This window comes from Canis lupus, chromosome 21 (assembly GCF_011100685.1).
Source record: "Canis lupus familiaris isolate Mischka breed German Shepherd chromosome 21, alternate assembly UU_Cfam_GSD_1.0, whole genome shotgun sequence".
Taxonomy (NCBI): Eukaryota; Metazoa; Chordata; class Mammalia; order Carnivora; family Canidae; genus Canis; species Canis lupus.
In genome coordinates this window covers 7,245,075-7,272,116 of record NC_049242.1, presented here as the reverse complement: position 1 = coordinate 7,272,116, position 27,042 = coordinate 7,245,075, and the positions used below count along the sequence as shown (strand labels likewise).

At 50.3% G+C, this 27,042-nt stretch overlaps 1 protein-coding gene across 5 annotated transcripts in view; it reads right to left on the bottom strand.

Annotated features, from left to right (window-relative positions):
* The window catches only part of SMCO4 (single-pass membrane protein with coiled-coil domains 4), a 62,745-nt gene extending 36,578 nt beyond the window's left edge, over positions 1-26,167 (bottom strand). The window contains exons 1-2 of one of the 5 annotated variants that reach the window (XR_005375485.1): positions 26,153-26,167; positions 20,331-20,371 (exon numbers count right to left, since the gene is read on the bottom strand). The gene's annotated coding sequence lies outside the window, so the exon portion shown is untranslated. Of the gene's footprint in view, positions 1-7,233; positions 7,256-9,778; positions 9,860-13,976; positions 14,194-20,330; positions 20,372-23,369; positions 23,392-26,152 lie in introns of those variants that run through there. The other 4 variants (XR_005375488.1, XR_005375486.1, XR_005375484.1 and 1 more) reach the window with 4 other exon arrangements.
* Positions 26,168-27,042: the final 875 nt, after the last annotated feature.

Sequence of the window (27,042 nt, the reverse complement as noted above, 5' to 3'; positions counted from 1 at the left end):
CACTTTCTATACCTTATCTTGCCTAACTCTTGTCATGTTCTATAAGGTGACGCCTGCCTTTCAGCCCACTTTACAGAAGTGGGAACAGGCCAAGGGAGGGGAGGCAACCCTCTGGGCCACCATCCCAACAGGCCACTAAACTGGCAGCTGTGATGGGGGAGGGGCAGCGATGATAGACTGTGCATCCCTACTTGGGTCCATACTAAAGGCCTCACTGGAGCACCACTATTGTGTCGCTAGAAAATCTACCCTTGAGAAGAACACATGTGGGCTGCCTCTCCAAAAAAAAATTTTTAATATTTTATTTTATTTATTTAAGAGAGAGAGAGAGCGCGCGAGAACAAGAGAGCATAAGCAGAGGGAGTGGCAGGAAGAGGGAGAGGGAGAAGCTGCTCCCCACAGAGCAGAGAGCCTGATGCAGGACTCGATCCCAGAACCCCAGGATCATGACTCAAGCTGAAGGCAGGCACTCAACTGACAGAGCCACCCAGGGGGCCCCCAAAGTGTTTTTTTTTTTAACTTGAGGCAAAATTTGCATAACATAAATTAACCATTTATGGTAAAGTATTCAACTCAGGGGCATCTAGGACATTTATAATATTGTACAACCACTGCCTCTACCTAGGCCCAGAATATTTCCATCACCCCAAAAGAAAACTCATACCATTTGGGGGTCAATCCCCATGTTCCCCTCCCCCAGCCCCTGGCAACCACCCAGTGGTGATCTCCATGGATTTGCCTACTCTGGATATTTCACATATATGGACTCATACAATATTTGGCCCTTCGTGTTTGGCTTCTTTGTCCTATAGCATAATGTTTTTGAGGTCTCTTCACAATGTAACATATCTGTAATTCATTCCTTTCTCTGGCTGAGTAATATTCCGTTGCATGGATATACCACACTTTAGCCATTCATCTGTGGATGAACATTTGGGTTGTCTTCACTTAAGTCCTATTAACAGTGCTACTATGAACATTCGTTAAAAAAAAGAAAAAAAAAAAGATTTGAGTCCTCATTTTTTATTTTTTCACATATATACCTAGGGTAGAATTTCTGGGTCCTATGGTAATTCTCCACATAACTTTTTTTTTTTTAAATTTTATTTATTTAGGATAGTCACAGAGAGAGAGAGAGAGAGAGAGAGGCAGAGACACAGGCAGAGGGAGATGCAGGCTCCATGCACCGGGAGCCCGATGTGGGATTTGATCCCGGGTCTCCAGGATCACGCCCTGGGCCAAAGGCAGGCGCTAAACCGCTGCACCACCCAGGGATCCCTCCACATAACTTTTTGAATAACTCCCTAAAATATTTTTAAAATATGAAATTCCACAAAGGAAACTGAAAGCAAATACAAAACCACAGTGAGATCAAAGAATTTTAAAGATAGATGTTCTTCTAGTCTCATCCTATTTTTGAATAAGTTCAAATCTGGACAAAAGGAACCCAAACAGCATACTTCCATTTGAACATCAAGAAGAGATAATTTAAAAAAAAAAAAAAAAAAAGAAGAGATAATTAAGATACACAATTCTACGAAGCAATTAACACAGATTGCCTGTCTCCACAATATGTTTAACAACAAAATCACACCTAAACCAGGCCTCCACTGAAAAACCCGTGTTGTCAGCTATGAGATTTTTAAACCAAAGAAAACAGCCCAGAAGACCCAACATAGGCCATGAACCAGGAAGGCTCTCTGTTATCAGGGAGGACTGGATTCTCTGCTCTGGCTCTCATTTTTAGTAAAACTATTACTTTACTTTGGAAAGATATAAGACCCTAATGACAAAAATGTGGACTCTTTATAAAACAGTCTTGTCAAATCATACGTCTTTGGGGCAATGTAAATCAAAACCACCAGACATTACTACACACTTATTATATTAAAACAGCCAAAATCCAGAACACTGACAATACCAAATGCTGGCAAGGATGTGGAATAACCAGAATTCATACTCATTGGTAGTGGGAATCCAAAATAGTTTGGCACTGGAAGACAGAAGACAGTTTGACAGTTTCTTACAAAACTGAACATACTTTCACCATATGATACAGCAATCACACTCCTTGGTATTTACCCAAAAGATATGAAAACTTATGTTCACACAAAAGCCTGCACATGGATATTTACAGCAGCTTTATTCAAAACTGCCAAAACTTAGAAGCAACCAAGATGTCCTTCAGCAGGTGAATGGATAAAGAAACAGTGGTATATCCAAACAATGGAATAATATTCAGCACTAAAAAAGAAGTGACCTATCGAGCTATGAAAACACATGGAGAAATTTAAAATGTATATTACTACATGAAAGAAGCCACTCTGAGGAGGCCTCACACTGCAATTCCAACTCTATGACACTGTGGAAAAGGCAAAGCTATGGAAATAGTAAAAAGATCAGTGGTTGCCATGGGTTGGGAGGAAGGGCAAGATGAATAGGTGGAGAACAGAGGATTTTTAGGGCAGTGAAAATACTAGATATAGGGCATTGGTTGAATATATGTCCTTGTGTACTCTGTCCAAATCCTTAGAATGTACAACACCAAGAGTGAATATTAAGGTAAACTATGGATTCTGGGTGATGACGTGCCAGTGTGTAGGTTCATCAGTCGTAACAAGAGTACTGCTCTGGAGGGGGTGCTGATAATGAGGGAGGCCACGTAGCAGGGAGGCAGGCGGGGGTATGTGGGAAATCTCTGTACCTTCAGGCAATACTGCTGTGATCCTGACACTGCTCTGAACAAGCAAAATCTTAATTTAAAAAGAAACTATGTCCCGTCCTATAAAAGAATATTTCTCATCAGCTCTAAACCATGAGCACTACTTTAAGAATGACCTGCTAGGGGGATCCCTGGGTGGCTCAGCGGTTTAGCGCCTGCCTTTGGCCCAGGGCGTGATCCTGGAGACCCGGGATGGAGTCCCGCATCGGGCTCCCGGCATGGAGCCTGCTTCTCCCTCCTCCTGTGACTCTGCCTCTCTCTCTGTCTATCATAAATAAATAAATAAATCTTAAAAAAAAAAAAAAAAAAAAGAATGACCTGCTAGACGGGGGCACCTGGGTGACTCAGTCAATTAGGCGTCTGCCTTTGGCTCAGGTCATGAGGCTGGAGTCCCGGGATCAGGCCCCACACTCGGCTCCCTGCGGAGAGGGGAGTCTAAACCTCTCCCTCTGCCTATGCCTCTGTCCCCCCTCCAGCTCCTTTTCTATCTCTCAAATAAATAAATAAAATCTTTCAAAAAAGAAAAAAGAATGTCACGCTGGAAACTTAGTCTGGGGCCCAAGGGAGAGTAAGGCGAGCATAAGAATCAACCCAGGACACACACCCACACCCTCTCTCCGTATCTGGTCTCTGAGCAGCTTTTGCCAGGCGGACAATCAGCAATGATCTTAACTGGGAGGACAGTGGCAAGACGGGAACACAGAGGGACTATACCTAAAGAGGACACGTTGGCACCTTTAAATTAAGTGAAGAAGCAAGCAGCTCTCTGAAGGACACGGTAAGCCAACTGCAAATGACAAAACCGCTTCTTCTGATACAAGCAAGACACCAACATGACAGGGACGGCTGGCGAATCAGGTGCCGGGCCCACGCGCTGGCAGCATTTGCTGGGCAGGTGTTCAATTAGGCAGGAAGTGGGCCGAAAACAGCTCAATTAATTCATTGTGCATGCTTGTCCCCGGGAACAAGGAGATAAACCTCAAACGCCAGTGGCAGGCCAGAGATGAACTCCACAGCTCCACTTTTTGCAAAGGTCGGGGCTAGCAGAGATGCACGTGCAAAATATAAAATTACAGCGAGATGAGCTCTGGCAAGCTCTGGAAAATTCCGGCTAGCGCCAAAGGCCAGAAAGGAAACAAAGTGAGAAAGTGGTTTATTACAAAGCAAAAAAGTCATCCCTTGCTCACGAGCAGCTTTCCCTGGTCAACCTCAGGCACAGGCAGCCCCGTTGCTTGGTTTGGGGAAGGTGGAAAGGACAAACAGAATTAAAAAACCAATGGCAAAGGGAAAGGATCCCCCTTACCTGCAGCCTCCCCCAGGTGGGAGGCTGTGCCCAGCTGAGGCTTACTTCCAGCCCACCAGGCACACCCATGGTCTGAGTCCACTAGGAAAAGCATAAAGAGCCTAGAGTTGTTTGGCAGAGGCTAAGGAAAGGAAGACCAGCTGAGAATATAAAGTCAAGGGAAGGGGATCCCTGGGTGGCGCAGCGGTTTGGCGCCTGCCTTTGGCCCAGGGCGCGATCCTGGAGACCCGGGATCGAATCCCACATCGGGCTCCAGGTGCATGGAGCCTGCTTCTCCCTCTGCCTCTCTCTTTCTCTGTGACTATCATAAAAAAAAAAAAAAAAGTCAAGGGAAGAAAAACAAACGTCATGAGGACAAACATCGACCAGGCAGAGAGCTACAGGTCCTTAACAGAAAGTGGGTTCTCACCCCACCCCCACTGGCAGCCAGCATCACATCCTGAGGCCTCAGAAGAAATAGAACATGCAGCACACAAAACAGAGCAGTCGAGCTCGGAGTCTGAAGCATCTGGGCCTCTCCCTTGTTTTAGAGAAAATAATACTGAGGTTTGGCAACATATCCAAGCCCAGCTATTAGCAATGGCAGAGTCAGGTCTATAATCCCAGTCTCCTGGAAGCCCTTCCACTGATAACATCAGTGCTCACGATGATGAGGACCACGATGATGATGTGAGCTGAAGAGTTCATACGCACACATGACCAAGAAGGCTTTACATTTATCATCCAATTAATCCTCCACAAACTCACAGGTGGTGGTACTATTATTAGCCCATTTCACAGATGCAATGCAGACAGGTGAAGGTACTTGCCCAAAGTCACACAGCACAGGCAGATTTATGACAACATGGATGAAGCTGGAGGGTATTATACCAAGTGAAAGAAGCCAGACACAGAAAAATAAATCCTGTATGGTCTCACTTATGTGTGGGATGGGAAAAAAGTCAAGCTCGCAGGAGCAGAGGATAGAATGGCCCTTGCCAGGGGCCGAGGGGTGGGGTGAACAGGGAGACGATGGTCAAAGAGAACAAGCTAAGTTATAAGTCTAAGTTCTAGGGGTCTAACTACCGCTCAGTGACCACAGCTGGTAACACTGTATTGTATACTTGAAATCCGCCAAGAGTAGATCTTAAGTGTTCTCACCACACAAACAAAAAAGTGGTAACTGTATGAGCCAATGGATGTTACTTAATTGGCTGTGCTCATCACTTCACAGTGTAGATGTATATGAAATCATCAGTTGTGTTCCTTAGATATATACAATTTTATTTGTTAATAATACCTCAATAAAGCTGGTAGAAAAGCAGGACAGGCTGGCTGGAAATGTAGGTCTAGCTGAAGTCTGTGCTCTCCACTATGGCACCTGACCCTCCAAACAAGGGAGAAAGTCACAATTCCAACTAAAATATACACCTGAAACTTTCAATCACTGAATAATTTTTAGTGTCTTTCACCCTCCCCTCTCAAGATACAAAATCAGCACTAAGGGATGGATATAAAGGACAAAAATGTTTTAACTTTGGGGTAGAAAGACAGCTACACGACAGAAGTAAACAGACTTGGCCTTGAAAAGCAGGGCTAATGACAAAACCAAGTCTCTCTGGGGTTTTGCCCAATGTCCATACCCTGAGAACGTCATGTATTTACTTTCCTACAGCTCATTCTAACTGGGCTGTGGTGCTGCTGGGCCCAGTTGGCGATTTCAGGTAAACCAGGATTTACCTGATCTTGGAGCTTTCCCTGAACACGTCACGACTACTGGACCCATAAGCACCTATTTCATCACATACGTGGCTATGTTCCATTTCAGTAAATAATCAGTTGCCTCTCTGGTGTGTGTAGAGCACGCATAGTTGAAAACAACAAAACCCATAACATAAAAAAAAAAAAAAAAAAAAAAAAAAAACCTCTTGCTTTTTGATTAAATAAAAGACACCTAGCTTTTCTAAGAAATGTCGTTTATATGATCAGATTCCACGATGATAGTCCTAGCTCACTGCACACGGGAGATACTGTTTTCTCTAAACAACAAAACCAGAGCACCTCCCTGCATGCACAGACATCAGCTCCACTGCAACAGCCCCTTCCTGTCCCTGCACGACCAACCACAGGCTCGGGCTTCCAGCCATCACGGATGGAGCTCCAGCAGGGGCTTCCTGCAATGCACCTGTCGTGAGGCACGAAGTCTCTCTTACTAGTCACCATAAAAACAAGGGCAGCGCACAATGCTTCTTAACGGCTCAGCAGATGCTTCTCAGGTGCCAAGCCCTGGGCCAGAGGCCCTGAGCTCGACTTCTCTCTTCCAACCCTCGCCATACCCGAGGCAGGCACCCTGATTACGCCAAGCTTAAAGATGGGGACGGGGAAGCTAAGTAGGGTTAAAGAAGTGGCCCCAAGCTATGCACGTGGCCACGGCACGCCCAGGATGCAAACCCAGCGTCCTCAACTTCAGAGCCCAGCGCTTCGCTGTCACACGCTTGGCGTCTCAGCTTTTTTCCTCACTCGCAAAGGGAAATAGCACGGCCCTCGTCTCCTGTGAGGACAGCACAGGACGCGGCCTGACCCCTTCCAGTCTGAAGGAAGAAAGGAGAAACGCAGTAAGTTCTCCCAGATGGAGGGATAGACCAACCACATACTCGGTCGACACTGGGTTAAGGATGCGGGAAACATAAAAAGAGAAAACAGACCCCTGCCCCCAAGCACCTTACAGTCTAACCTGTAATGATCTAAACTATAATCCCTATCTCTCTAGGACATGTTTGACCATGACCCCCAGGCAGAAATGGATTTCCATCGTGATCGGGGGCTCACACATCAGCCTTACCATCTGTGATGTCCTGATAGTTTTTACTCTGTCCCTTTCCTTTTCAGTTCTTTATGTGTCAACCCACTAAATTGATTCTATGACTATAGATCATGGCTGATAGCTTGAAAAGCCCTGTTCTGGAAATGCCCCATTTTCACTCTAATTAAAAAAAAAAAAAAAAGAAAGTTCTTCCTTAGATCTAATTTAGGTTTCTAGGGCTGTCAGGTTAATTAAATTTGTAAGGCTGGATACGTCCTCAGGGGAGAGGTGCAGTGTATCAGATTAGTTAGGGGCCAGGAACCTGGACGGACTGGCCGACCTGTTAGCGAGGCGATTTTTCCAGATCTTGGCCTGTAGAATAGGGAGAACACCACTCACGCCTTGGGCTCATTACAAAGCACCTACCTGGTGCTGGTTTGGGGTCTCTCAACAGAGGCAGCGTGGACAGGAGGCAAGCCTGGGCTGTGGGACCCCGGGGCAGGACTGCAGCCTTCTGGGCCCCTCCGGCTCCCTACGCCTCCTCGTGGTTCAGAGCCAACTCTGCAAAACCAATGGCTGCTGCTGCCCGCAGCCTTCTTTCTACGGCATCAAGTAAGTGATCCCAGTTCCCCCAAATCTTTCTTTTTTTTCTTTTTTAATTTTTTATTTATTCATGAGAGACTCAGAGAGAGAGGCAAGACACAGGCAGAGGGAGAAGCAGGCTCCCCACAGGGAGCCCGATGAGGACTTGGTCCCAGGACTCCGGGATCACAACCTGAGCCAAAGGCAGACGCTCAACCACTGAGCCACACAGGCGCCCATATCAACCGTGCTCCTCACAGAGTACGACACATAAGCTGCCTAGGCTATCACAAGGCATGGACCAAGTCCCTGCCCCTGCAGAGCTTCCCACTGAGCTGAGCAGATGGACAAACAGGTTAACTGTCACCCACTGTACCAAATCCTGTGGCTGAAGCCTGGACGCCCAAGCAGGGAGCGGTTCATGCTGGACAGTCCTGTGCTTAATCCTACTTGCAATTCTTTTAGTAAGAAAAACCACAGCTTGCAAATTTCTCATTTATAATGCATTCAGGTCGAGAAACCACCACTACCACCACCATGCCAAGACCTTGAAGAAAAGCATCCTGTGGGCATCCACCGCAATGAGGCCTGCCAGGACTCCAGGTCTATCTCCCTGACGGGGCTGCAGAAGCAGAGGTCTGTGGCAGCTGCAAGTCACAGTGGGTTAAAGACAGAACGTAATAAACCATTCATTGAGTCCTGAGTGATTTTATGTACATTGTCTCATTTATGTCTTTCAGATATTAGTATACTCCAATTTCTAGGATACAAACTCAGGCAGATTAAGTAAAAAGGCTGGAGAGAAATCAGGATGGGCCCAGGCACTCCTGGCAGGGAACCGCACCACAAACCAGCCAGCAGGGACAGTATCTGAGGAGGAGGTTCTCTCGCTTTCAGAATACAATGGATTTTAAATAAACACCTTCTCTGGTGTTTCCTACTAAACTTCCAGAGGAAGCTATGGGGTGTGCTACCTAAAAGTCTCAGGTCTGTGGCATCCCTTGAGAATCCGTATGTGTAAAATGTGGTGACAATGGCCTGCTGGGGGTACTCAATGAAGCAATGCCTCTGCCAGCACCCAAACATTCCAACATGCCAGCAAATATAAATGACCATGGGCAGTAGCATTACTGCCAGGACTCTGTGAGTAGCCTAGGGGAAAGGCACTGTAGAGAAGGACACAGCAAACACACACCTAAACCTGTTTACTCCTCAAAAACAGAGAGAGCATGGAATACCAAAGATGGGGGAATATTCCAGTCAACAGCTGGTACGTACAGGCGAGGTGGCTAAAAGACTCCATTACCACCTGCACTATCTGGTGGAGCTCACCATCTCCTTGTACTCACCCATGGCCTCAGGTAAGAACACCTAGAGAAAAAGAGGGAAATACAGGAAAATCCAACGAAGAGTAAAAACTGAGAATCCCGAGCTCCAGTGACATCTGAGTGACAGCTGAAGACATAACTCCAGTTCTGCCCAGAAGCTGCTTTGAGTTGGGGGACCCATCCCCAACACCCACAGCTGGGAGGTCACATCTCGCCTGGGAAGAGACTGGGGAGTTGCTCCCACACTTCCCTGCTCCCAGCCAGGATGTCTTCCATCCCCAGGGCTCCTGAAACCAAAGTGGTGTGGGACAAAAGGCCAGACTCTGCTTAGAAGACACTGGGTATGGGGCACCTGGATGGATCAGTGGTTGAGCATCTGCCTTTGGCTCAGGTTGTGATCCCGGGGTCCCACATTGGGCTCCCTGCAGGGAGCCTGCCTCTCCCTCTGCCTGTGTCTCTGTCTCTTGTGTGTCTCTCATGAATAAATAAATAAAATCTTAAAAAAAAAAAAAAGACAACATAGGGTACAAGTCTCTGGCCTTGCTACTTACATACTTGGACTATGAGCAAATTACTGCACCACTTTGATTCTGTTTCCTCACCAATAAAACGGACTCAATAATGTCCATTTCCCAAGGTGGTAGTGAGGATTAAATGATGTAATGTATGCAAAAGGCTCTGCACACAGTAAACTGGCAACCCACTGCCATTACTAAAGTAAGCTGAAGCCAACTCATACTGGGTAAAAATTAAATCAGATTTTTGTTTTAAAGATTTTATTTACTTATTTGAGAGCAAGAGAGACTGAGACAACACAAGCAGGAAGAGTGGCAGAGGGAGAGGGAGAAGCTGACTTCCCACTGAGCAGGGAGCCCAATGTAAGACTCGATCCCAGGACCTGGACCTGGGACTCACGACCTGAGCCAAAGGCAGATGCTTACCCAGCTGAGCCACCCAGGCGCCCTCAATTAAACTGGATTTCTTAAAAGAAAAAAGGTTTCATGAAGTTAGCGAGGATCAACAGTTTTCAGAAAATTCAAAGAAGCAGGGTGGAAACCAACCATACGCCCGTGGCGTCCTGAAGGTTTCTGAAACCTCTCCACCGACGGCTCTCCTACAGGAATGCAGGAGGGGAGCATCCCATTACCTCCAGACTCTTCACACTTTATAAATACACTGCACAACCAACCAGAGAGCGCTTCCTGCCAACCTCCCCAACAAACAAGTCGGACAGGATCTGATCCGGAAATTAAATGGCCATGCAGCCCAGCCACGTATGCTTCAAAATAGATACCCGTGACCTACTTCGTCTTTGAGCACCGTGCTCAAAGCCAGAAGCAAGTGGCTGCTGAGACAGGGCCACGGACTTCAGCAGATCCTGCACCCCTGGATTTCTGGTTGCATGAAACATGCACTGATACAATAATGACTCAAAAGACTGTCTTGGGGGTGGCCAGACAGAAACCCTAGACACAGAAGTCCTGCTAGCAGCTGCTCACCTCTGGCCTGCCCCAACAATGCACTTTCATTCATTTGCACTAGATGCTGCACTTCTCGAGACAGTCACTTGTCAAGCTACCTGTCCTCGCCCTTGTACTGTATCCTGAGGATGTGCATCTTCCCCTATAAATAGTGGCTTTTTTTGAGAGTGAGGCCCCACCTTTATCTTGAGATTGCACCCAGGGTCCTGCACAGAGCACAGTGTCTTAGTGTGGGGGGAACAAGCATGGCATCTACCATGAGAAGGTGAGCTCCTCCCCGCACCCCGACCTGCACGACCTCCAGATCCCAGCCTGCTCCTATGCTTGGCCGCTCAAGATCAGATGACAGAAAGACAGACTGGTGTCTGCTGTAAAGACAGGGAAGACAGACAAGTCCAGAAACACATGGCTAAAAAATGATTTCCGACATGACAGTTCATTTCACCTGAGATGTGAGTCTCAGGAAGGGTAAATCCATGGACCTTGAAAGAGACCCATTCTAGAAAATCTCAGAGCATCCCAACCTATGGTAGTAGGCAAACAGTGGAATGCTGTTCTTCACCAACTAAGCCATGGTGGAGGAGACAAGCTGACGGCCAAAGCGAAAGACAACAAAGCGAAGCAACCCTGCTACTCTTCACCTTCAAATCCATCCCCGTCAGACCTTCTGGGTCAGCCCTAGACACTCCCCTCTGCCATGGCATATTCAAAATTCCCCTCCTAGGGATCCCTGGGTGGCGCAGCGGTTTGGCGCCTGCCTTTGGCCCAGGGCGCGGTCCTGGAGACCTGGGATCGAATCCCACGTCGGGCTCCCGGTGCATGGAGCCTGCTTCTCCCTCTGCCTGTGTCTCTGCCCCTCTCTCTCTCTCTCACTGTGTGCCTATCATAAATAAATAAAAGTTTAAAAAAAAAAAAATTCCCCTCCTAGGGGCACCTGGGTGGCTCAGTGACTGAGCATCTGCCTTCAGCTCAGGTTGTGACCCCGGGGTCCTGGGATCGAGTCTTGCATTGGCTCCCTGTGGGGAGCCTGCTTCTCTCTCTGCTAGGTCTCTACCTCTCTCTATGTCTCTCATTAATAAATAAAACCTTAAAAAAAATTCCCATCCTAGAAACTGCCCGACAACCCCTAGTTCACCTAGCACTTTCCCCCACATCTTGACATGTCAACATCTACAATCGTGGAAGGCAAGCAGAACAAGCCCTTTTACCACCCACTTAGAAATGAGGACACTGAGGACAAAGCACGTTGACCACACGGTGACATAAGCACAAAAGCACAGACCTTTGAACTCCAAGCGCAGACTAGATGAAGCCAGGTATCTGAGCTCCAAGCCACTGCTCTTTCCAGGGCACCCCTCTCTGAGAACCTTCTGGAAAAGTCTAACACCCAACCCTACCCAACACAGTAGCCCACACGCTTCAACCTTCATCAGCCCTCATGTCCATCAACAGGTGGCCCCCTGCGTCAACCACATGTACACCGAGCCAGGCTCATCAGCCACCTCCATGACAAATAGAGACCTAACCCTAGGACTTCCAGAGGAGAGACACACATGAACAGGCTGGTTTTCTGCAAATATGCAGTAAGTGTGGGGCAGGGTAAGTAACCATAGGTCCCCAACAACCACTAACCAGAAATCCCAGAGCTCTGATTTTCAGGGTCCTGGGTTCAAATCCTGTCTCTGGAACTACTTAATCTCTGTGACCCGAGGCAAGCAACTTTGTTTTCCTAGTTTTAGCTTCCTTGTTTATAAAATTGATGAACTTAAAAAAGAGAGAGAGAGACAGATCCCACAGTGAATGTACTTAATGCCACAGAACTATATATTTAAAAGTGGTCAGAAAGGCAAATTTCATGTTATATATATTCTACCACAATTTTAAAAATAGGTTAACATTTATATCTTTTAAAAAAGGATCTTCTAGATTTCTAGTGAGAAATAAGATATAGTGGCAACTTCTTACAGTTTTTGTCACATATTAAATCCTAATTTATTATAGTCATTTTAATAGTTTTTATTATAAAGACAATACACTTAAAAATTTCCTGTTATTCCACAATCCAGGGATAATTTCTGAAGAGAAGCTCTTCCCAGTATTTCTCCCATGCATGGACATTTCTAAATTGGGAATGTAAAATTTACGTAATTCTATAGTGGTGATCCATTCTTTTCTGCCTTACTGGTAACTGCAAAAACAATTTTCACAACACCACCCAGAAATAAAAGGGCTTTGTTCAAGGCAAGGATGAAAAGTTGCATGAAACTTGAGATGGGAACAGGAACTCATGTTGGACTACTGGAGACACCTGCTTCCAGAGCCAGGGTAGAAATTTATGCCCAATCCCCTGCCACCTGTTCTTTTCCCCATCAAAGTTCACCCAGAAAGTAATCACTCCAGGGGTCTGACCAAGCAGGCCAAAGGCCATGCGGTTGCCCTGTGGAAGCTCTGCATGTGTCAGGCTCTGAGGGACAATGAGTTCATGTTCCTGCTGGCCCCCGAGGGGAGATGGTGCAGACAAATCACCCCAGGACCCCTGCATCCCAGGCCAAGGGCAGGGTGGAGGCAGGACGGCATCAGGGGAGGAGAGCTGAGAAGGGAGACACTCAACCCCCCCATTTCAACCAACTCCCAGGTCAAAGATGAGGCCAGTAAGGCCCAAGGAAGCAAGTGATGTTCCCAAGGCCAAAGCAAGGAGCCCAGTCCCAGCAGACTGAGCTCTGAGGGCCGCAGGCCTGTTCCCAGCCCAGCAAAAGAGGTCAGGGCGTGCAGCCAGCAGATCCTGCCCACCACCAAGTATTTATTTACTGCGTGCTTGAGGCCTGTCCGCACAGAGGTAAAGCCCCACCACCCCCACTCTTCCCCAGGGCACAGGACAAGGAAGCAGTTTCATGGGAACAGCCTGTCTGGCTCCCACTCTTAGGCAAGGCTTCTGCTTCTCACAAGCCAGACTCCAGACTTCCTGGGGGTGCCACCTGAGTCAAACCTTCCCATAGTGTCTGGCAGAGAAGGCCACACGATTTCAAAGGCAGCTCCTCTCAGGAAGTCCTTTTGATGTCCTAGGGGAAGCAAGCACCCCCAGAAATAATTCTGGGGGAAGAATTACAATCTCACAAAATACTTTTCTGCTCATTTTCTAGCCAAGAACAGTTCTCCCAACTTTCATTATGTATGGGTGTACATTTTGTTTGGGGGAGGGCCCTGGGGGTGATGGTTGAAATCTGTGAGTGATGCCCAATGGCGGCTCCTGGAATCCTACAGAAGAGCAGCTGCTCCCGGCCCTGGGGGATTCGATTTCCATCTCTGCTCACACGGAATTATCTTCTCAAGTGGTGCTTTCCCAGAGGGGTGACACCGCAGGAGGCCTCCTAGCTACCCTAGCAGGCAGAGGCCGGGAAGAGGCCCTGAAATCAGGCCCACCCACGGCCCACTTCTCTGGAGCCCTCATCACAACCCTGCCAGGCCCTTTCCTTCCGAGGCCCAAAGAGGAAATTAAATGTCAGCCAGATAAGGAGATTTCCCTTCAGCTCTGATGCCAAGAATCCAGAGTATGATTCCCCCAGCCACCCCACAAACCGAACGGGCGCAGGCCTCAGGCCCTCAGGCCAAACGCGTTGAAGCCAGGCCACCGCCAGGAGTTCCTCTTCAATGATACTCAGATGGCAGGCCTCAGTGTTCTTGGGGCAAACAAGAGCAGCGGGTTGAACCCTGGAGGCCCGTTCCGGAGCGCCAGGAGAGCCGCCAGCCGCAGGGTGAGGACCGCACGCACATGGCTCACCCGCGCTGCACAGGTACTTCGGGGCGGGCCGCCCGCCCTGTGTTTTCAAGGCCAAATGCGGCCTGCTGCCCAGGGGAGCTGACTCGACGCTTTTCGCAGCGTAGTGACTTTATCCACAGAAGGATCCGGGGAGCTAAGCGCACTGAGCTCACACACTGACCTCAGCATTTTCTAAACCTGCCAGGGCGCTACCTTCACGTGGGCCCGCGTTCACCAGGCAGGCCTCGGGCTTGCGGAGCACAGGCGGCTCCGAGCGGGGCGGACACACACATGCCCGGCGTTTCCGGGCACTCCCTGCTACCCCTCAGCCCTGCCTGGCTACTTTCTCTTCTATGTGCCTGTGGTTTCCATGTGGGGAAGTGGGCGGGTCAAAGACATCTAGAAGGACAGAGGACAGGAAAGGGCAGTGGATCAAGGGTCAGCAGAACACCAACACTTAAAGAAGAAACCAGAGAGGGACGCCTGGGTGGCTCAGTAGGTGAGCGTCTGCCTTCGGCCCAGGATGTGATCCCAGGGTTCCGGGATCGAGTCCCGCACGGGGCTCCCTGTGAGGAGCCTGCTGCTCCCTCTACCTGTGTCTCTGCCTCTGCGTGTGTGTGTGTCTCTCATGAATTAATACATGAAGAAGAAGAAGAGGGGGAGGAGGGGGGTAGGAGGAGGGGGAGGAGGGAGGTGGGAGGAGGGGGAGGAGGCCAGGCGCACACAGTTCCGTGATGGCCCTCTTGAGCCTGGAAATGTCCGTAGATGAGCTGGTCGGTGCCCATCCTGCTTCAGTTCGTGCTCACAGCCCAAGACCGCAAAAGGCCAAGGCCCTCACAAAGACTGGCAAAGACCTGCAGGGCGATCCAGGATGCCCTCATGTTACCACCCAGCCCACACACTCTCCTGATCTCACACACGTGTGTGCACAGGACTCGGGCCACGCGGGCCCCATACCATCCCGGCAGATGCACACACCGCCGCAGGCCTCTGCGCCCTCCTCATCACAGCCCTCCCCATCCCCCACTTCTCCGCATGGAAGTTCAAACACACCCTCTCCCCAAGGCCCGCCTGATCAACACCTCACCCCCTGTCCTCTGTGCTCGGTATGTCCCACTTTTCATCAGTGATCACCACCTCTCATACTGTTCAGGGCTCAACAGTGCCCTCACCCCATCCACATCCACTGGGAACCTCAGAACATGACCTCAATTGGAATGGGTCTTTGCAGAAGTAATAGCTCAGACAAGGACACAGCAGAGTACAGCGGGTCCTCACGCAATGACTGGTAAAGACACAGACTCAGGGAGGCCACACGGGGACAGAGGCAGAGAGCAGAGATATGCTGCCATAACACCAAGGCCTGCCTGCAACCACCAGAAGCTAGGATCGCCCCTCAGAGCCTCCAGAACTGTAAGCCATCCAGGTTGTGATGCTTTGTCACAGCAGCCCCAGAAAACTCCTACACAAACCATGAATTGTAACCATATATCATCTGTCCCCACTTAGTGGAAAATAAACTCCAGAAGAACAGGATTTTAGTTTCTTTTGTTCAGTGCAAGACGCCTAGCACACAGAAGCATATCCAGCACTCAGTGGGCGCCCACCCAATAAATACTTCTGGATGAATTCTGACTCAATGAAGATAAGCTAAGAAGAGAAGCAGGGATGCTGTACCCATCCTACAGAGGGCAAAACTGAGGGGCAGATGATCCAACTTTGCTCAGAGACAGAGGAGCCAGGATCACAATGGAACGGGGACCTTGTTTGTTCATTCGATAAATAATATTGAGCTCCTCCATGCGCCAAGTGTCACGCTAACCCACAGGCAGCAATCACTACCTGCACGTGTGGATGGAGGGGCTGGAAGGGTGGGCCCCAAGCTCAGGTGTCCCTCAGCGAGGACCGGGACCCTGGGTCTCGGTGTCCTCATCTGCAAAACTGGAAGGCGGATTAGAAGGCATGCCTGCTGGGCACCAGATGGCTCAGTGGTTGAGTGTTTGTCTGTCTTCAGCTCCAGGTCCTGGGATCGAGTTTCACATCGGGCTCCCCATGGGAAGCCTGCTTATCCCTCTGCCTGTGTCTCTGCCTCTCTCTCTCTCTGTCTCTCATAAATAAATAAAATCTTGAAGAAGAAGAAGCAGCAGCAGCAGCAGCAGAAGCAGCAGCAGCAGCAGCCGCCGCCACCATGCCTACCTGCTCTCCAAGGGGCAGGCAAGCCCTTGCGTCACTTGTGCTACTTCTCAGGTCTGTGGAGTCGAGATGAAGTCTCTGTCCCGCTGCCCTACATTTAGGGCAGCACATTTGGCACCTACCATACTCTGCTAGGAAATCTCTCACACCACAGGCCACATCTCATTTGCAGAGTTAACTTTCACACGCACTATTTAAGATCCTTGTCACCTTGTCTGGATCCTGCACTCTGCAAGCCATGCATTCTGCCCAGGTCCCATCCACATCCCTGCGGGGCGGCTCTATTCCTCCCAGGCCTACAGATAACAAGCTCATATGCTAAGTTTGGCTCTCAAGAGTGAACTTTCCTTTTCCCCCTCTGGACTTTGGAGGCCTTAGGTACAGCCTTCTCCATGCGCAACCTGCAGGTCTCAGACCACCTATTTGTGTGAACCAACCACCTAGAGACTTCAAATGAACCTGGCATCACACACAGATGCATGCACACACACATGTGTGGACATCACTCCCTGAACAGCACAACTAACTATAAGTGATCAGGGGTATGAAACCAGCACAGACGTCAACCGGGGGTTGACACCATTAGCAATGTAACCGGGTAGAGAAGGTCAAAGCCTGAGCTTTGGAGCCAGGCAGACCCGAGTCTGAGTCCCAGCCCTGTCTCACCTTGGACCCTGCTTGACTTTCCCTCTCTGTACTTAGCGAACTCATCTCATGAGGGCCTCAGGAGGAGCCAGCGGCAGCCCTGCGCAAAGCACCTAACACCCTGAAGCTCTCTCTTCCCCCACCTGGGAACAGGCAGCACATGGCAGTGGGGGAAGTGGAGGAAGAGCCTCAACCCCACAGAGGAGGAGACCTGGACCCCACCTCCAGTCTGAAACAGCCAGCAGTTTGGCATAGGGAAGGCACTTCACCTTTTGGGCCCTCCCTCAGCCTCCTCACAAACGAAGGGGAAAGGCTGTACTAAGGATCTCCCAACACTCAGTCTACACCCTCCCCCCCAAAAAAAAAGAAAGAAAGAAAAAGAAAAAGGCCTCTGCATCGGGGCTTTGGGGTTTCACAGCAGGAGGTCTGGTGTAAGCAGAGAACATCACACCTGCTCTCCTGCCACACAAGGTTCCCAGCCAAAACCTCCTGCTCTTACCCCTTCCTTATTCCCACAACCCTAATGGATCTCAAGCTGGCTCTAGTCACCTGCTGATCCCCTGATGCCTCTCCTTGTAATCACTACACTCTTCGCATTTTGATATTAGCAAATGTAATGCACATTCATGGAACTATAAACATTTATCAAGGAAAAAGGATACACAACATAATTACTCACTGAGCACTTATTAGGTAATATGCTGAGAGCTTTACAAACATAACTCTCTATATCCTCACAACAACCCTGTGAGGTAGGTACTAATATTATTCCTGGTTTACAGATGAGGAAACTGAGGCCCAAGGAGAAAACCGAACTTCGCTTAAGTCACACAGCCATAAATGCTAAGTGGAAGCTGGAACCCAGCTTGCCTGATCCTAAGAACTTCTGCACCACCCCAGGCTGACTCCTCTATCACTCCTTATCTCTGGGCCTCTCCGAATGGCAGGTAAAGAACACTGTTGGCCAGTAATCCAGAGCTTCCCAAAGCCCACCGGAGGGTTCAGCCTGCAGGGATGGCCCAAGTGAGCCCAATCGTGGAGGCCTCGAGACACCTCCTCTACAAGGTCAGGCCCCTGGAACATCTTCTAAGAAACCATGGCTCTGCCTCAAAGCACCCTGCTAAGAGGCAAATCATCATAGTCCCACAAGCCAGGAGAGAGGGAAACCACTACACTGCTGGAAGAAAAGACCTGCTCCACATAGAATCTTGCTGCACCATATTCACAGACGCTACTCCAGAAACAAGAACGTCTGATTTTCCAGCATGCAATCTTTAAATGTTCTTCCAGTTGAGGTCTCCAGCCTCGAATCCCTGCCTTGACAATAAGGACAGATGGGTCTCCAGGTGCTGCTTACACAGACTTGCCTCCTTAGGAAGAGGTTCACAGAAATACTCTGGCAGCTTACATCAAAATCCAAGTGTTCTAGGACAGCGCCAAGCCTCTGGGAAAAGCAGGGAGAGTGTGAAACCACAAGCGTATGCTTCCAGGGCCATGCTGACACCCCTGGTGGCAGGACACTCACACCACCCTGCTCAGAGTGCTGGTCCTTGAGAGCTTGGCTCCCTCACCCTCCAAGGTTACTACGAACTTGGCCACCGAGATCCAGACACCAAATGATGAGGCGCACAGCCTCACCAATAATCAGTGAAATGCCTACTAGCATTATTCACTTCTTTCCCTCAGAAGAATGCTAGCCCATGGAGAAATGGGCAGCCTCACACACCACTGGTAATTCAAACCAGGGCAGTCCTTGAGAGCACATGGTGGGGGGTACCCCTGTAACAGTTTAAATGTGTAGGACCTGGGACGCCTGGGTGGCTCAGTCAGTTAAGCAACTGACTTTTTTTTTAGACTTTATTTATTTGAGAGACAAAGAGCAAGAGAGAGCACAAGTGGTGCTTGTGGGAGCACAGGCTCCCCACAAGTGGTGGAGAGTGGCAGGGAGAGGGACAAGCAGACTCCCGCTGAGCAGGGAGCCTGACGTGGGGCTCGATCTCGGGACCCTGAGACCATCACCCGAGCTGAAGGCAGACATTCAACCAAATTAGCCACCTAGGTGCCCTAACCACCTTGATTTTGGCACAGGTCATGATCTCTGGTTGTGAGATGGAGCCCCAGTCAGGCTCTGCGCTTGGAGTGAAGCCTGCTGAAGATTCTTTGTCTTACTCTCTCCCTTGCCCCTCCCTGCTCATGTGCCCTCTCTCTCTCTCTCTCTCTCTAGTAAATAAGTAAAAAAATAAATGTGGAGGACCCTTGATACACCAATCCCACTCCCAGAGAACCACATGCATGTGTGCATAACAATATGTATGCATGAAGATGTAACAGCAAAACCAAGGAGTTGGTTTACACATCTATGAAAAGCGGGCCAACTCGTAAATTATGATATATCTATTCCATAAAATATTTTGTAGAGAAGTAAGAGACAAATTAAGACAGGACAACTACATGCATGAAAAGACATATAGACATGTCTTATATGTCTATATAAGACATAGCAGGTGAAAAGGCAAAATAGTGAACCAGTATAGAGGGCGGACTCAGTTTATGCTTACAGAAGAAACAAAACTATGTATATCCATGTTCTATATGGGCTGATGGAAAGCTGCAGGATAGGCAACAAACTGCTTGCACTGGTTCCTTCTGAGGCCTCAGCAGAGAGGCAGCAGGTGGGGGAGGATCTTCCATTTTCCGCTGCTTGAATGGAGGGTGGGGTGCGGGAGCATCATATACTCATGTATTACCTATACTATTCCAGAGAAAAGCAACTGAACTGATAAAATGATGATGCGAACAAAACAGGCTTTTGTTCTGGAGTGAAACTGCCCCACCCCACTCCCTGTGCCAATTTTGACGTCACACTCCAAGGTCTATCCAAGAGTGACTGACAGGGTTCAAGTTCAGGTTTTTGTTTTGTTTTAAGATTTTATTTATTTATTCATGAGACACACAGAGAGAGAGAGGCAGAGACACAGACAGAGGGAAAAGCAGACTCCCCAAGGGGGCCCAATGTGGCACTTGATCCCAGGACTCCAGGATCGCACCCTGGGCTGAAGGCAGGTACTCAACCGCTGAGCCATCCAGGAGCCCTTAAGTTCAGTTTCTAAGCCACCGAGGACAGACTGGATTGGGAGCAACAGGGAAAAAGGGAAATGTTGGGGGCAGAGACGGTAAGAAAAACTTTTGTAAAAGTTGTGGAAGCTACCCATCAGCTGAACCCACCCTGCACCTACTGGCCTCCAGAACTCACTGTTCTAACACTTTCCTCCCCATCACCCCTGTAGGATGAGAAAAGATGAGAAAACCAAAATTTGAGAGAATTTCCTTCTTCCAACAGCAGAGGAGAGGCCAGCAGAGCTGCTCCCAGGGAGCCCAAAGAAGTGGCCGGGTCAGACTCCACCCTCCCCACAAAGGCACCAGGTGCCAGGCTCCTGGGAGCACAGCAAGGGCAAGACCAGCAACCCCGAAACCCCAGGCCCACTCCCTGGAGTCCCTCCACTTAGGCAACCAGCCCAAGCATCTTTTCACACTCACTGCGGAAATCCAAATGGAACCAGTACACAAATCAGATGGTCCTGCCAACAGAACAGCAACAATGTGGGAAAAGAGGAGCTAAATCAATGGTAGCCTGGCTAAATATATATTTATTCTTTCTGCTTGCCAGCAGTCGCATTTCTGTAGATTCAAATATTTGATAAATGTCTTTTTTTTTGCTTCCCGGTAATAATTAAAACAAACACACACCCCAAACACATGGGCACAGCTAAACGCGAAGCCAAAAGAAAACCAACAAAGGGGCCTCGCTTAGGGCACCAGGTTCAAGAAGCAGGCGTGACAGCTAACATCCCCAGGCAGAAACGCCGTCCCACTAAACAGGTACCCCGTCGGCCCAGCAGACAGGCTCGCCTGGCACTCCAACCTCCAACTGCCAGGCGCCACCGAAAGGTGCCCTGAGGGCAAGTAAAAGAGGTTCTGTCCTGGAGGGAGAGGGGTGAGCATCAAGCAGAAAGCAGGGGAGCTGAGTCTCCTGCAGTGACTTCTCCAAGACGGCTGTGACTGCGGACGCCAGGAAGCCAACAGCCCAATAAAGGTAACCCCTGGCCCCCTGGTGATGAGGATGAAGCCTGAACAAAGGCAGAACCTGATCAGCAGGCTCAGGTGAGCAAAAAGAAACCATCTAAAGGGCAAATCGAACTCCGGGAAAAAAAAAATTTGTTTTTAAACATTTTAAATAAATAAATAAAGTGCATGGGGATTACCCATTCGGGAAGATGGAAGCCAGAACACCAAGCAAGTTTATCATGGGACAGGGCATGAGACCAGCACAGTCCTGAGGCAGCAGCAGTGCATGCACCCTAGGATGGGAACACATGGCCCTAGCCACCAGGACCATCTCCCCTTGATCTGACTCTGGTTTGCCTGAGTTTGGTGTGGCCCCCGCAGAGTCTGCACACACACCCCCATTTGGGGGGGGGGGCCATCTCCTCCCAAGGCCAGCTGCCTCTGTGAACTCACCCACCACCACTCCCATCTCCTGGCCAGCCCCCCACCCCATCCTATGCTTGGGCACCACAAGTCACCCTGACCTAGAGGCAGGTCACCTCTCGGGGAAGAGCCAGAACTGGAGACCATGCCCCCTGGTGGGCCCACTGAGTCTACCAGCAAACAGTGGGGTACAGACTCTACCCTGAGGAGGTTCCCTTCTTTGAGGGCCTTTCCCTTTGATACTTTTCACTTGCTTTGAATGCTCACATGTGCATTCCCTGAACAGTGTTAGAGGAACTTGAATTCTATCCTCTGAGATGCTTCTGGAAAAGTAGAAATGGTAAGGCCAGGTGACAGGCAAAGAGAGGGGAAGGCGCCTTCAGGTTTTACTTGGGCGCCTTTCTCAAGCCCTCAAAAGACCGAAGGGGTGATCTGGGTTTCTGCTGAGGCTGCCTTCAGTCTTCTGAGAGTAGCATGGGCATCAGAGTGGCTATAGGAGGAGTGAGAAGACACAAGAACAGGTTGGATTTGGTGCCTCCGGCTCTCAGCTCCCACATCCAAAGGAACAAAGCACGATCCATCCTGACATGTCCCTGTTCGCCATCACCACTGCCACTGTCACAACGTCTAAGCCCTTATCACCCTCCAACAGTGCCAGGCACTCTAGCAGACTCGTTTCCCCAGTCCCAACTTCCTATGTCACACAGCCCAGTCTAAGACACAGACCCAACCCCCTCTGCCAACCCCCCCAGCCTACAGGACAGAGTCTGACCCTGGAGGAGCGTGCAAGGCCTCTACCTGCGAGGGTACTAGAATCATACAGGTCACAGCAGACACTCAGACTGACCTCTCACTGGTTACGTGGGGGCACACACACATGTTCCTATGCCCATGTCCTCATCTGTGCGTCGAGGATAGCATGACCAACCTCCAGAGCTGCTGGGAGGATTACATCCAGGTTGTGGACAGCCTTGCTCCCCGAGAACCATGATGCTGAGGACTCCACCTGTCCCCCACCTGGCTTGGGAGACTGGAGTCTGCTTCCCCATCTCTTCAGAATGAATGGCTACCCATGAACTCAGGGGCAAAGAAGGCACATTAGAGATCTAGACTCGAAAGGTCATCAATATAAAAATGAGGCTTAGAGAAATGTGAAAGAAACCCAAATTAACTCCTTATCAAAATAATGCGAGGGAAGCAACAGGGGGAAAAGAAGGAAAACATTACTTTGGGGAGGAAATGTTTTAAAAATACATCGCTGTATGATTTTTTGGACTTCATTTGTTCCAAAGATTAGGAAGATTACATTTCAAAAGCTAACAAAGGCGACACTTCTTCTTCTTCTTTTTTTTTTTTTTTTGAAGTTCTTTCTTAATTAATATCCTCAGAGAAGAAGTACTTTTATAGGCTGACTGAATCTTAATAAAATTCTCAGAGAAATTCTGGCATCAGTCACAACAAACACCCTCTTGGAATTTAATTTCCTTTCCAGCATACAACTTACTATGGAAACTCATTTAAGATGCCACCACAACCAATCAAAATCAGTCTGGAGCTCAAGAACTTCAAAGCCCCACAAGAGAGTCTTTTAGGATGAGGTAGTGGACATGATGCCCATGCTTGGCCACATCCTACACCAGACAGAGATTTCCCCGCACCAAACTTTCTGGCTTGTCAGATCCAACTCTTCCATCTCCTGCCCAGCCCTTAACCAGCCCTGCCCTCCCACCTTACACTGTAGCACTTCCAATGCCTCCTTCCAGCTAGAAATGCTTATTCTATATGTTGACAAATTGAACACCAATAAAAAATAAATTTATAACAAAAAAAAAGAAATGCCCCCCAAAATCAGGATCTTCCTCCCTGCCAAAATGAATAAAAAGGAGATGGCATGAAATGGGCAAAGGGTGAGGCTAGCTAGCCTCACCCATCTTCAACTTTCCATCAAAGACCATACTTTCCAGCTTCTGGATTTGCTCTTTTCCTCCTTTTAGGTGGTGGCAGGGCCTGGAATATTCACCATGAGCACTGGGCATTGGGGCAGGAAGGCAAAAGCTGTCAGAATTATTCCTAAGTACAAAAACGTACCAGAAAAGCCTTTTTCCCTTGAGGACAATTCTCACTGGAAGATTTAACCAATCCCATTATCCTGTGTGCCTGTGGGCAAGGGGAGAGAGAGGGGTAAATGACAACCTCCACCGGGCACCCGCTGTGTATCTCATTTAATATAAGGCATTGATCCTGACACCAAGGCCTACAAGATACCAAGACTCATGGGTTCAAGCTTCCAGGGTCCCCAAGTGCTTACATGAAATATTATCATGGGCTAGAGGGTCCCTTACCGTTCACACATTGCTTTTTGCAAACATTATCTCCTTTACCGGCACAACCCTGTAGGATAACAAAGAATTCCTTTTCCACTATTACAAAAGGGCTATTTGGTTTAAAGATCATCAGTAACTTACGCAAGCCAGCTGTAACACTTGCTGAGTTTTCTGTGTCTGATAAGTGGTAGGGACTCAAATAGTAACTACTATTAGCATCGTAATTTTCACTAATTTAATAGCCTTCAGTGAAAGTGAAAATTTACACACACAGACAAGCACACATATATATGCACTATACATATATTTTAAAGATCTGCTCTAATTAGCTGGGCCTCTCCTTGTTGGAGAGGATATACTTTTAACCACTTCAAACTCAGAGATAACCACTAACTATAGCTTCCAAGAAACTGACAAAAAAAGGATTACTGAAAATGATGTGGTCAAACCCAATATGGATTTTGAAAGCTAATGGAAGAGAACAAAAGGATAGGAGCAGTCAAGTTATGATAAAATACAAACAACAACAACAACAACAACAAAAACAACACCCTCTCCTTCCAGCATAATGGCTTAATCATTATGTGCTATCTGGCCCGGTCATGTCATTTCACCTCTGCGGTGACCCTGGGCATCCAAACAGGAGAGCCTGCAGAGACCCAGAAGTTCTAGTGAGAGGCTATCCCAAGGGGGCCTGAGGTCTGCGCAACAGACCGCAGGTGGGGTGGCCACATTATGACTTCAGGTTATTTTTAATGTGCTGCATCTAACGAAGTTTGCCTGTGAATTATGCTCACTTGAAAAGAGACCAGGGAAGTTCAGAAGTGCCAGATTCAACAGGAATCAGCTCAGGACTTCTCGAACCACAATGAAAAAAGATGACAAAGTGGTGATACAAGATCTCAGTATCAGTCAGCCAGAGGAAACCTTTAGTATAATGGCAATGACAGATCCTGGGGCTATTCTTCGAGTAAGGCTACACCAAGACCAACCCAACTGAGCATCCACTCAACGGCTTGAAGGTTGAAACGAAAGAAAAAAATTCAGGTCTGTACGAAGGATACATGTAATTTCTTTAAAGCACAGTTAACAACTTTGTATGAAAGACAACTAAACAGCCACATACACACTGACCGCATAACAAGATTCATACTATAAATCTAGTACCGACTACCTAATGATAGTTTTTGTTTTGCTTTTTGTGATCTTTCTTGCATCTTACCTGTTGTAAGGCCATCCTAATTTCTTTATAATCGACTGATGTTGACCTCGTGTGACTGATCTAGCCTCACAAGGATCTAGTCTCCCTCAGAAGCTGACCCCTGCCTCCACCAGACTGTCTAGCTGTTTCTATACCCCATTTCAGAGAAAAGGAAGCTGAGTCCAGAGAGGGCCCACCCAAGGTCATACTCCTTGCTAATATACCCAGGACTAGAACTAGGGTTCAAAAGACCCACTGTGTGAGTCCCCAGCTTCATCGATGTCGGAAATGACCTGGCATACTTGTGCCCTGAATACAAAGTTTATTTGAAAAAAGAAAAGAAAAGAAAAAAAAAGCATGAGAACATGAGAACATGAGTCATCGCTGTCGTCAAGGGGCACCGCACAGGCTATTCTAATAAAGCATCCAGCATCCCCAGGACCACTTGTTTCTGGAATAAGCAGCCTCAGCCGCGGAACACAGGGCCGCGTCTTACCCGCTCCGGGATACCCAGGACCCCGCGAGCAGACCCGCGAGCCCAGCCCGGGGAGCCCGACATTCCGTCCGCAGGGGGGAGGGGGGAGGGGGGAGGGGGGAGGTCAGAGGGGTGCTTTCAGACGGCGCCCCGCGGCAGCCAGGGTTTCGTGCCGTCCAATCCCGCTCACCCTGGAGCCCCTAAGTACCCAGTACCCAGGGAGCCCTCCTCAACTTCCCCAGGCCCGAAGCGCTGCGGAGTGGGAGACCAACCCGACAGCCGGGGCGGGGGGGGGGGGGGGCCCGGACCCCGCGGCGGGGGAGCGCGGGCGGGAGCTCCCCTCCGCCCTGCAGGCGCCGAGGCCCCGACTCGCCGAGCCCGACCGGGTCTCGGGGTCTGCCCCACGCGGGCGGGGTATGCAGAGCGCACGGCCCATCGCTCCGCCCCACCGCCGCCCGGGGCTGGCCCCGGAGGGCTCCCCTCCCCGCCCCTCCCCTCCCCCCCTCCCCCTCCCCCCGCAGCCCGAGGCCGGGGCGCACCCCCTCCGCGGCTCCGCGCCGCCCCCCGGCCGGGACCCCCCTCGCCGCGCCCCGGGGCCGCCCCGCACCCGCACTTCCCGCCCGGCCCCAACTTTTCCGGCCGCGGCCCGGGCCCCGCAGCGCGGGGATTCCCGTCCCGAGCGCCCCGCCGCCCCGCCCGCCCCGGCCGCCCCGCCCGCACGAGTTGCGCTCGGGACCCGCTCGGCGCCCGGGCCTCGGCCGGCAGCGCGGCGCGGCGCGGCGGAGCGAGCGGAGCCGGCGTGGCGGGAACCGGGGAACCCGCTGTCCCGGCGCCCGCGCCCCCGCCCGCGCCCCCCGCCCCCCGCGCTCACCTCCCGCCGCCGCCGCCGCCGCCGCCGCCGCCGGGAGTACGTGGCAGTGGCCGCCGCCGCCGCCGCCCGCGCTCCCCGCCTCGCCTCGCCTCGCCTCGCCTCTCCTCTCCTCTCGGCGCCCGCGCGGGCGGCTCCGACGCGCCGGACCGCAGCGCCAGGCGCCCTCTGCCGCCGGGAAGCCGAATCCTCGCGCCCTAACCCTAACCGGCCGGCGACCCGCCCCCGCCCCCGCCCCCGCCCCCGCCCGGCCCCCACGCCCGCCTCCCAGCCGCCTCCGCAGGCCGCCGCCTCCGGGGAGCCCGCCGGGACCGCCCAGCCGCTCGCGCCGCCGCTGCACCCCCCGCCCCCCGCGGACGCACCTCCCGCTCCCCGACGGCGGCGCCCGGGGCCGTGCCCGGGCCGGGCTCCCTGCGCTGGGCCAGGCCGCCCTGCCTGGGAGACGCGAGTGCGCGGCCGCCACGCGGGGAGGGAGCGACCGAGCGAAGGACCGGCACGAAGCTGTGCAGCCCGCGCCCCGGAGGCTGCAAACCCCAGGCCGCCGGGCGTCCCGACCGGGACCTGGATTCGTAAATCACACGGACACGTGCGATTCACCGTTTAGTTTCCCACCTCCCACCTGCACCGAAGCCGCGCAAAGCCCTCAGCTCAGTGCCGTGCGGCGCTTTTAGTCGACTAGAATTCGGTTTTGGATCGACCGCTTAAAAGCCGGGAAATCTCCGGAAAGCGCATCTCCCTGGCTGTAAATCAATAATCAAATCTCTGTCAAATGCGTTGTGCTCAGGATTAGATGAGATCATGCGTGGAGTGTAAAGCACTTTGCACCGCTGCCCCGCCACATACACACACACCCGCCTTGTATACTGTCGTATCTGAACGGCCGCTTTTTCTAG